The sequence below is a fragment of the Triticum dicoccoides genome, chromosome 6A (genome assembly GCF_002162155.2).
Source record: "Triticum dicoccoides isolate Atlit2015 ecotype Zavitan chromosome 6A, WEW_v2.0, whole genome shotgun sequence".
NCBI classification, from domain to species: domain Eukaryota; kingdom Viridiplantae; phylum Streptophyta; class Magnoliopsida; order Poales; family Poaceae; genus Triticum; species Triticum dicoccoides.
In genome coordinates, this window is record NC_041390.1 from 9,076,902 (window position 1) to 9,087,623 (window position 10,722).

Sequence of the window (10,722 nt, forward strand, 5' to 3'; positions counted from 1 at the left end):
GCGATGCGGTGGGGAAGGAAGGGGTCGGGGTGGTGATGCGGCGAGGATGGGCGCGGGGAGGCCATGGATGCGGGGAGGTCGCCGCCGGCTGGTGGGATCGGGGGAGGGGAATCTGAGGGGGACGAGGGGATCTGCATCGGGGGAGAGGGGAGAGGAATAAAGAAAGAAAGAAAGAAAGGAGGCGGGGGGTGGATGGAAGATGCCAGCTAGGGTTTCGCCTCAGGTGGGGTTGGTGGGGGAGGCGAGGAGCGATGGCTACCGTTGGATCCGGGAAGATCCAATGGTGTTTTGTGCATGATCCGTGTGCCTTGCCCACGGACCAATCAGAACGCAATACAATATTATGACCAATTGAATTGGTCGTGATAAATTTAAAAATAAGATGTTAGATCATCTTAGCTATTTACTTGACCTGATACATTGGAAAAAAATGAAACAAATGAAAAACCTTCTCATCATGTCATCAAATGTGACCTAGTTTTTAGAAGAAAAAAATAACAAAATAGTAATAAGGAACTTTTCATTTTCTTTGCACGAAAATTCATTTTTCATTTTTCGAGTGCTCAAAATGAGTTTTTTTGTGAAGAACATACCAAATATTTGTTGCAAAATTGTATCAAATCATTTTTTCTAAAATACTAGACCATATTTAATGTAAAAATAACCAAATGGTTGGGTGTCAAAACTTTTAATCCACCTCTCGTGAAAAAGACAAATTTCCGCCGATTCAGCTGAAAGCGGGTCAAATTTGAACTACAGTTGCCTCATAGTTTGCTATTTATTTTTTCCAAAAATCATTTCTAGGTACATAAGTACGTATTTAATCAGAGAAACACCAAAAAAATTCCAAGACTCAACCACTAGCTAGGAACGGTCAAGCCCGCCGTTTTGACCGCATTTTGAAACGGGCATAAAAATTCAAAAAAATCAAAAAATTGGAAAACCTTCGCATTGTGTCATTATATGTGACCAAGTTTCTAGGAAAAATAATAAACTTCTAATATGGAAATTATTTTAGAAAAGTGTTCTCATAAATGAGCTATCATGTGTGAAGATTCATGGATTTCAACCCAAACGCTCAATCTCATGGTCACATTCATGGCATAGTTTGTTCAAATGATCTCATATTGTGCACAAGGGTGCATCTTGGAATTCCAAACAATGTTGCCAAAGGGAGTTTTCATTTTCTTTGCACGGAAAATTCATTTTCCATTTTTCGAGTGCCCGAAATGGGTTTTTTTTTGTGAAGGACCTACCATATATTTGTTGCAAAATTGTACCAAATCATTTTTATAAAATATTAGGACATATTTAATGCACAATTTACAAAATGGTTGGGTGCCAAAAGTTTTGATCCACCTCTGGTGAAAAAGACAAATTCCCGCCGATTCAGTTGGAAGCGGGTCAAATTTGAACTGCAGCTGCCTCATAGTTTGCTATTTATTTTTTCCAAAAATCATTTCTAGGTACATAAGTATCTATTTAATCAGAGAAACATCAAAAGTTTTCCAAGATTCAACCACTAGCTAGGAACGGTCAAGCCCGCCGTTTTGACCACATTTTGAAACGGGCATAAAAAATTCAAAAAAAATCAAAAAATTGGAAAACCTTCGCATTGTGTCATTATATGTGACCAAGTTTCCAGGAAAAATAATAAACTTGTTATACGGTAATTATTTTAAAAAAGTATTCTCAGAAATGAGCTATCAAGTGTGAAGATTCATGGCTTTCAAGCGAAATGATCAATCTTATGGCCACATTCATGGCATAGTTTGTTCAAATGATCTCATATTATGCACAAGGGTGCATATTGGAATGGCAAACAATGTTGCCTAAGGAAGTTTTCATTTTCTTTGGACGAAAAACCCATTTTCCATTTTCTGAGTGCCTGAAATGAGTTTTTTTTGTGAAGGACCTACCATATATTTGTTGCAAAATTGGATCTAATCAATTTTATAAAATACTAGGCCATATTTAATGCACAATTGACAAAATGGTTGGGTGTCAAAATTTTTGATCCACCTCTGGTGAAAAAGACAAATTCCCGTCGATTCAGTTGGAAGCGGGTCAAATTTGAACTGCAGCTGCCTCATAGTTTGCTCTTTATTTTTTCCAAAAATCATTTATAGGTAAATGAGTATATATTTAATCATAAATACATGGTTTGATGGCGAGACATCGAGGTTTGTATGGTGGCCGAGGGCCCCAACTCTAGAGCGCGTAAGTTCGCATGCCCGCCGCGTGGTCGCCGCATGACCGTGGTGTTGCCATGTGTTCTAGGCGGCCTAGGCATGTCTAGTGGGTTGGGCACTCCCCAGGTTGGGGCTAGGAAGAAAATTACAACATAAGATTCTCACGAGGAGACCGATCGATGCTCAAACATGAATTAGCAGCCAAGTGTTTGATTAGCGGTACGGGAAATGCACATGGCCAATGGGCGTGAGTTTTGGCTGAGGATGATCATCTACTAAGGAGAATGTCTTCACAAATTTTTAGCTCAAAAGGAGGATCCTAGGTGGTACTTGCTTTGCAAAGTACCACGCTGGACAAAAATATGAATGTTGAAGCTGGGCTCAAAATAATGAATGGAGTGAGCTGAAATTTTGTGGAGGATGGTTATTTGGGCATAGGAAAGCATTGTAGAAAATTGATACCACTTGGACATGCCAAAGTAGTACTTCCTTCACAATGCTCTTCTATGGACAAAAACTTGGGAAAACTAGTGAGAGAGATTGGATGAATGAAATGAGCTCAAAATTGGTGTAGGTAAGTTACTTAGGTACGGTCATGCGCTGGTAAATTTTCAGATCATTTGGGTAAGCCTAGCTAGTACTTACTTCACAAAGCTTCTCTCGAGGTAGAAACTTTGGAAATTTCCCGAGAAAGATTTACTAGGAAAATTGAGCTGAATATTATCATGTGGCAATGATTTGGGTATGGAAGAGTGCCCGAAAAGTTTGAGGGTAATAGGAGGGGTCTATATAACACTTGCTTTGCAACGTGCCAATTTGGCCATAAAATATAAATTGAACCTGGGCTCACATAGATGATTTGACTGAGCTGAAATTTGGAGGAGGGCGACAGTTTGGGCATATGAAGGAACTGTATAAATTTCATGTCATTTAGACATATAGAAATGGTACTTCCTTCACAATGCTTCTAGGCGGACAAAAACTTTGGAAATTTGCCGAGGAATATTTGCTACGCAAATGGAGCTGAATTTTGTCATGCAGTAATGATTTGGATAGGAAAGAGTGCCCAAAAATTCCGAGGGCAATCAAGAATATATAAATAGCACTTCCTTCATAAAGTGTTGTTGTGAACAGAATAGGAAAATGAATATTGTTGAATTAGTTTTGAACTAGGCAAGGAAGGATTTTTACATATTTGATGAAGATATGCCCCAAAGAATTTATGAGATTTTTTGGGAATTTTGGGAATGATAGAAATATAGGTTGCTTCACAACCTAGGGTAAAAACTGCCACATGGACATGACACATAGGCAAAACTGATGAGATGGCGCCTAGTCATCACAACCCACCATAATCTACAAGGCTATGACCATCTATATTGGTCATTAACAACTAGAAATAAGGCAGCGGACTAGCACTGTTTGCTTTGTGACCATTTCATGTAAGGAAACCTTTCTGACCAAAATGGTCGCAATGGTTTAGGGTTTGGAGCCCCCTGAACAGCTTTTGACCAATTGGTCTAAAATGGTCATAAATTTATGACCAATTCTTCAAGGGTCACTGACAGAAGGTCATAAGTTGACATATTTCTTGTAGTGCTTCAATCATGTCCGGATCCAGCCTCCAGGGCCGGTGGATGCCCTCCTCCATCACGGAAGAGGATTTCAAGAAGTTGAGGGAGGCAAGATACCTCACCGCCGAAGTTTCGCATCGGCTGCCTGCCCGAGGGCAGGTCGTCCCTACTCCTGAACCCAATGAAGACGTCGTGTTCATCTACCACTTCCTTCGAGGACTAGGCCTCACTCTGGATCCCTTCGTTAGGGGTTTGATGTTCTATTACGGGCTTGATTTCCACGATCTAGCCCCAGATTCCTTTCTCCACATCTCGGCATTTATTGTCATATGTGAGGCCTTCCTCCGCATTACCCCTCACTTTGGCCTGTGGCTCAATACCTTTGATGTGAAGCCGAAGACGGTCGAGGGGCAGTATGCAGCGTGCGGAGGTGCATTAATAAGCAAGATTGCTGGAGCTCCGTGGCCAAAGGGTTCCTTTCCAGAGGTGTTCGGATTATGGCAACGGGAGTGGTTCGACATCACTGCTCCCAGAAGTGCCAAGTGGGTAGCTTCTCCCGCCTTTCGCTCGGGCCCTCCACCACAACTGATGTCATGGATCAGCAGGGGGCTGAGCTAGGGTCCAGCCAAGGATGTGCCCATACTGCAGAGCTGCATCCGAGATCTCTTCGAGGGAGATTTTAGTTTGGTTATGGTAGTGCAAGTCATGCTGGTTCGTCAAGTCCAGCCTTGCAAACGTCGGCCCCTCCGCTTGTGGGAATTCAACCCGGAAGGACCGCGCGCTATTCAGAATTTCCTCGGCCTGACACACGAGGAGATGTACAAGTCGTTCTTCGGACCCCAAATAGAGTGTCCGGACACCTCTGAGGACGTGGGCCTGAGCAGCAACCGCACCGCGGCCCAAGTAAGTAATCCTCTAGTTGAACACACTCTCTTTCATTTATCACGACATCATTCTGAAGAATCGCTCTTTAACCAGGACTGGATAACAAAGGCGAAGATGATCCGGTGTTCGTCCCCCCTTCCTGAAGGCTTGGACAATCCGATGCTGGAAAAGATGCTCGAGCCAGCACCTTGCCCGGTGCCCTCAAAGGAAGATGAAGGGGGGAACAAAGAGGGCTATGGTCCAGGCCGGCTCAGCCCATTAGTCCCGGTTCAGTGTAGAACCGGGACCAATGTGGGCATTGGTCCCGGTTCGTGAGCCCCGGGGGCCGGCCGGGCCACGTGGGCCATTGGTCCCGGTTCGTCTGGACATTTTGGTCCCGGTTGGTGGGACGAACCGGGACCAATGGGCCTCGCTCCTGGCCCACCACCATTGGTCCCGGTTGGTGGCTTGAACCGGGACCAAAGGCTCCCCTTTAGTCCCGGTTCATGCCACCAACCGGGACCAATGAAGTGCCTATATATACCCCCTCGCGCAAGAGCAGAGCACAGTGCTCTGCTTTTTCTGGCCGAGGGAGAGAGGGCTTTGTGGTGCTCTAGCTCACCTCCTATGCACATGAGGTGTTCGATGGAATGCCCGAGCCACACTACTTAAGCTTTCACCTCTCGAAGCTCGACCTCCAAGCTGCATTTTCCTCGAGATTTGTCTAGATTTAGCGGTCCGTCACGCCCCGTCCCCGTCTTCACCGCCGTCGATCACCCACGCCGATCTCATCACCGACACCACCGTGGTGAGCCTCTTGTTCTTATCTTCTTTCTGAAAGGAAAACTATTCTTACTTGTATGTTTAGATAGATACTTGTATCATTTTCTTACATTTATTATTGCATCTTATATAGTGCGATGGTTTTGGTATCCGCCCCCGTCGGCCCTCGTCCTGTCTATGATTCGGATTTGGTATGTATATTATCTTTATAACTATTGGTTCATTTATTGTTTATGAAAATTATGCCGACCAACATGACATAAATTTTATTTATCTAGGATGTATGTGAATCGGAAATGCCAACCGACCCTATTGTCGAGAGGTTAAATTTAGTTGAAGAAGAAAACAATTTGTTGAAGGAAAAAATAAAAAAAATTGAGGAGGAGAAGATGATATTGGAGTTACATGTTGCGGATGTCGTCGATGATCACAAGATCAAGATGGATGCAATGCGCTTGAAGATTAGAAAGATTAGAAAATATGTCATTCATACCGAGGCTTGGTATCATTATGCCGTTGGATCAATTATTACCTTGGTTGCGATTATGATCGCATTTGTTTTCGCATTGAAATGTTTTACATAGTTTCAATGTATGGTTTAATTAATTAGATGCTCTGGAGAGCTATATGTTGTTAGATGAGAACTATGTATGCACTTTGGTTTTAATGTGATGATGAACTTCTATTAATTTGGACACTTAATTATATATAATGCACGCAGATGAACCGGCAATGGATGTACGGTGACAGACACACCCGCGAGTACATTAAGGGCGTGCATGAGTTTCTCGATGCGGCTGAGGCAAACAAGCAGAATGGTTTTATGTGTTGTCCATGCACTGAATGTGGGAATACGAGGTCTTACTCTAACCGGAAAATCCTTCACTCCCACCTGCTTTACAAGGGTTTCATGCCACACTATAATGTTTGGATGAGGCACGGAGAAATTGGGGTTATGATGGAAGACGGCGAAGAAGAAGACTACGATGACAACTATGTGCCCCTTGAATACGGTGATGCTGCAACGGGGGGAGCTGGTGAAGATCAAGAGGAACCAGACGATGTGCCCAATGATGCTGCCACGAGTGAAGCTGCTGAAGATCAAGAGGAACCAGACGATGTGCCCGATGATGATGATCTCCGCCGGGTCATTGTCGATGCAAGGACGCAATGCATTAGTCAAAAGGAGAAGCTGAAGTTCGATCGCATGTTAGAGGATCACAAAAAAGGGTTATACCCCAATTGCGAAGATGGCAACACAAAGCTCGGTACCGTACTGGAATTGCTGCAGTGGAAGGCAAAGAATGCTGTGGCTGACAAAGGATTTGAGAAGCTACTGAAAATATTGAAGAAGAAGCTTCCAAAGGATAACGAATTGCCCGACAGTACATACGCAGCAAAGAAGGTCGTATGCCCTCTAGGATTGGAGGTGGAGAAGATACATGCATGCCCTAATGACTGCATCCTCTACCGCGGTGCATACAAGGATCTGAACGCATGCCCGGTATGCGGTGCGTTGCGGTATAAGATCAAACGAGATGACCCTGGTGATGTTGACGGCGAGCCCCTCAGGAAGAGGGTTCCTGCGAAGGTGATGTGGTATGCTCCTATAATACCACGGTTGAAACGTCTGTTCAGAAACGAAGACCATACCAAGTTGATGCGATGGCACAGTGAGAACCGAAAGAAAGATGGGAAGTTGAGAGCACCCGCTGACGGGTCGCAGTGGAGAAAAATCGAGAGAAAGTACTGGGATGAGTTTGCAAAGGACCCAAAGAATGTATGGTTTGCTTTAAGCGCGGATGGCATTAATCCTTTCGGGGAGCAGAGCAGCAATCACAGCACCTGGCCCGTGACTCTATGTATGTATAACCTTCCTCCTTGGATGTGCATGAAGCGGAAGTTCATTATGATGCCAGTTCTCATCCAAGGCCCTAAGCAACCCGGCAACGAAATTGATGTGTACCTAAGGCCATTAGTTGAAGAACTTTTACAGCTGTGGAATGGAAACGGTGTACGTACGTGGGATGAGCACAGACAGGAGGAATTTAACCTTAAGGCGTTGTTGTTCGTGACCATCAACGATTGGCCCGCTCTCAGTGACCTTTCAGGATAGACAAACAAAGGATACCACGCATGCACGCACTGTTTAGATGACACTAAAAGTATATACCTGGACAAATGCAGGAAGAATGTGTACCTGGGCCATCGTCGATTTCTTCCGACCAACCATCAATGTCGAAAGAAAGGCAAGCATTTCAAAGGCGAGGCAGATCACCGGAAGAAGCCCGCCATGCGCACCGGTGATCACGTGCTTGCTATGGTCAATGATTTACACTACGTAATCTTTGGAAAGGGTCCCGGTGGACTAGCTGTTCCGAATGACGCTAAGGGACACTCACCCATGTGGAAGAAGAAATCTATATTTTGGGACCTACCCTACTGGAAAGACCTAGAGGTCCGCTCCTCAATCCACGTGATGCACGTGACGAAGAACCTTTGCGTGAACCTGCTAGGCTTCTTGGGCGTGTATGGGAAGACAAAAGATACACCTGAGGCACGAGAGGACCTGCAACGTTTGCACGAAAAAGACGGCATGCCTCCGAAGCAGTATAAAGGTCCTGCCAGCTACGCTCTTACGAAAGAAGAGAAAGAAATCTTCTTTGAATGCCTGCTCAGTATGAAGGTCACGACTGGCTTCTCGTCGAATATAAAGGGAATAATAAATATGCCAGAGAAAAGTTTCAGAACCTAAAGTCTCATGACTGCCACGTGATTATGACGCAACTGCTTCCGGTTGCATTGAGGGGGCTTCTACCGGAAAACGTCCGATTAGCCATTGTGAAGCTATGTGCATTCCTCAATGCAATCTCTCAGAAGGTGATCGATCCAGAAATCGTACCAAGGCTAAGGAGTGATGTGGCGCAATGTCTTGTCAGTTTCGAGCTGGTGTTCCCACCATCCTTCTTCAATATCATGACGCACGTCCTAGTTCATCTAGTCGACGAGATTGTCATCTTGGGGCCCGTATTTCTACACAATATGTTCCCCTTTGAGAGGTTCATGGGAGTCCGAAAGAAATATGTCCGTAACCGCGCTAGGCCAGAAGGAAGCATCTCCATGGGCCATCAAACAGAGGATGTTATCGGGTTTTGTGTTGACTTCATTCCTGGCCTTAACAAGATAGGTCTCCCTAAATCGCGGTATGAGGGGAGACTGACTGGAAAAGGCACTCTTGGAAGAGACTCAATAATATGCAGGGACGGATATTCTTGGTCTCAAGCACACTACACAGTTCTACAGAACTCTACCTTGGTGACCCCGTATGTCGATGAACACAAGAACAGTCTGCGCTCCAAACACCCGGAGCAGTGCGACGACTAGATTACATGTGAACACATCAGGACTTTCAGCAGTTGGTTGGAAACACGTCTCAGAGGTGACAACACTATTTGTGATGAGTTGTACTTGTTGTCCAGGGGACCATCTTTGACTGTATTGACTTACAAAGGATACGAGATAAATGGGAATACATTTTACATGATCGCCCAAGATCAAAAGAGCACCAACCAAAATAGCGGTGTCCGCTTTGATGCAGCAACCGAGAGCGGAAAGGACACATATTATGGTTACATAGTGGACATATAGGAACTTGACTACGGACCTGATTTTAAGGTCCCTTTGTTTAAGTGCAAATGGGTCAATCTGTTAGGCGGCGGGGTACAGGTAGACCCACAGTACGGAATGACAACAGTGGATCTGAAAAGCTTGGGTACACTGACGAACCGTTCGTCCTAGCCAATGATGTGGCACAGGTTATCTATGTGAAGGACATGTCTACCAAACCGAGAAAAAGAAAAGATAAGGAAGCGAATACATCTTACGATGAGCCAAAGCGCCACATAGTTCTTTCAGGAAAAAGGGACATCCTGGGAGTGGACGGCAAGACAGACATGTCTGAAGATTATGAAAAGTTTCATGAAATTCCTCCCTTCAATGTCAAGGCTGACCCAATCATCCTGATAAACAATGAAGATTATCCATGGTTACGGCGCAATAAGCAAATGACACAAGCGAAGAAAAAGTGAAGACTTTCTCCCGCAACTATTATGATGATACCATGCCAAATTTGTAACAGATGAACATGCTACCATTGTCCGTTTTGTACATGCACATGCTATGTGGGTGAAATTATGATACCATCCCAACTTTCAACTTTTTCAGAGTTCATTTGAAATGCGTTCATGTCTTATGGTTTGAAACTTTGATACTTCGAAAGTGATTGTCCATTTTGTACACGAAGTGCATCAAGTTTTTGTCGTAACCCTCTATACTTTTTGGAACATGCTATGTGGGTGAAATGATGATACCATGCCAACTTTCAACCTTTTCAGAGTTCATTTTGAAATGCTTTCCAATTTCAGAGTCATTTAGCTCAAAGAATGAATTAATAGCAAACAGAATAAACTACAAAACTTTTATGAAAATAAAAAAAATCAATTAAAATATTATGTTATGATCAACTAAAATAAAACTATAATATTCTTCAATAGCAAAAAGAATATAATTTTTGTGACCTAAAATCAAACTATAAGTATTTAATTGTAAGTATAAATAAAAAATAATTTGCAAAGAAGAAAAAATTTCTAATTTTATAGTAAAGTTACTCATAAACTAGTGATTCACACAAATTTTTAAAAATTCAAATTTAAACTATTTAAAATTTAAAACTAATGGCACTAACAGAAAGTTTATAATTTATGTGACCTAAAAGCAAAAAGAAATCACTAAAAAACTGTAAGTATTTAGTTTTAAGTAGAAATAAAAAAATAAATAGAAAAAAAATTCTATTTTTATAGTAAAGTTATTCATAAACTAGTGATTCACACAAGTTTTTAAAAATTCAAATTTAAACTATTTAAAATTTAAAACTAATGGCACTAACAGAAAGTTTATAATTTTTGTGACCTAAAAGCAAAAAGAAATCACTAAAAAACTGTAAGTATTTAGCTTTAAGTAGAAATAAAAAAATAAAAAACCAAAAAAAAATATAGAAATAAAAAAGAAAAAACCAAAAAAAATACCTCCTACTGGGCCTCCACGGCCTGAATACGACTAGAAACCCTACATGGGCCAGGATTCAGGCCCGCAGAAGGCCCAATAGGCCCACAGGCAGTAGCAAGTTTAGGCCCGAAAGCCTGCATTAGAGAGGAGCTCGAATGGGTAGGCACACCAGCGCTTATAAACCAGTGCCGGCGCCCTTCAGCTAGCGATGTGGGACTAAACTTTTGGGCTCGGGGCAGCAAAGG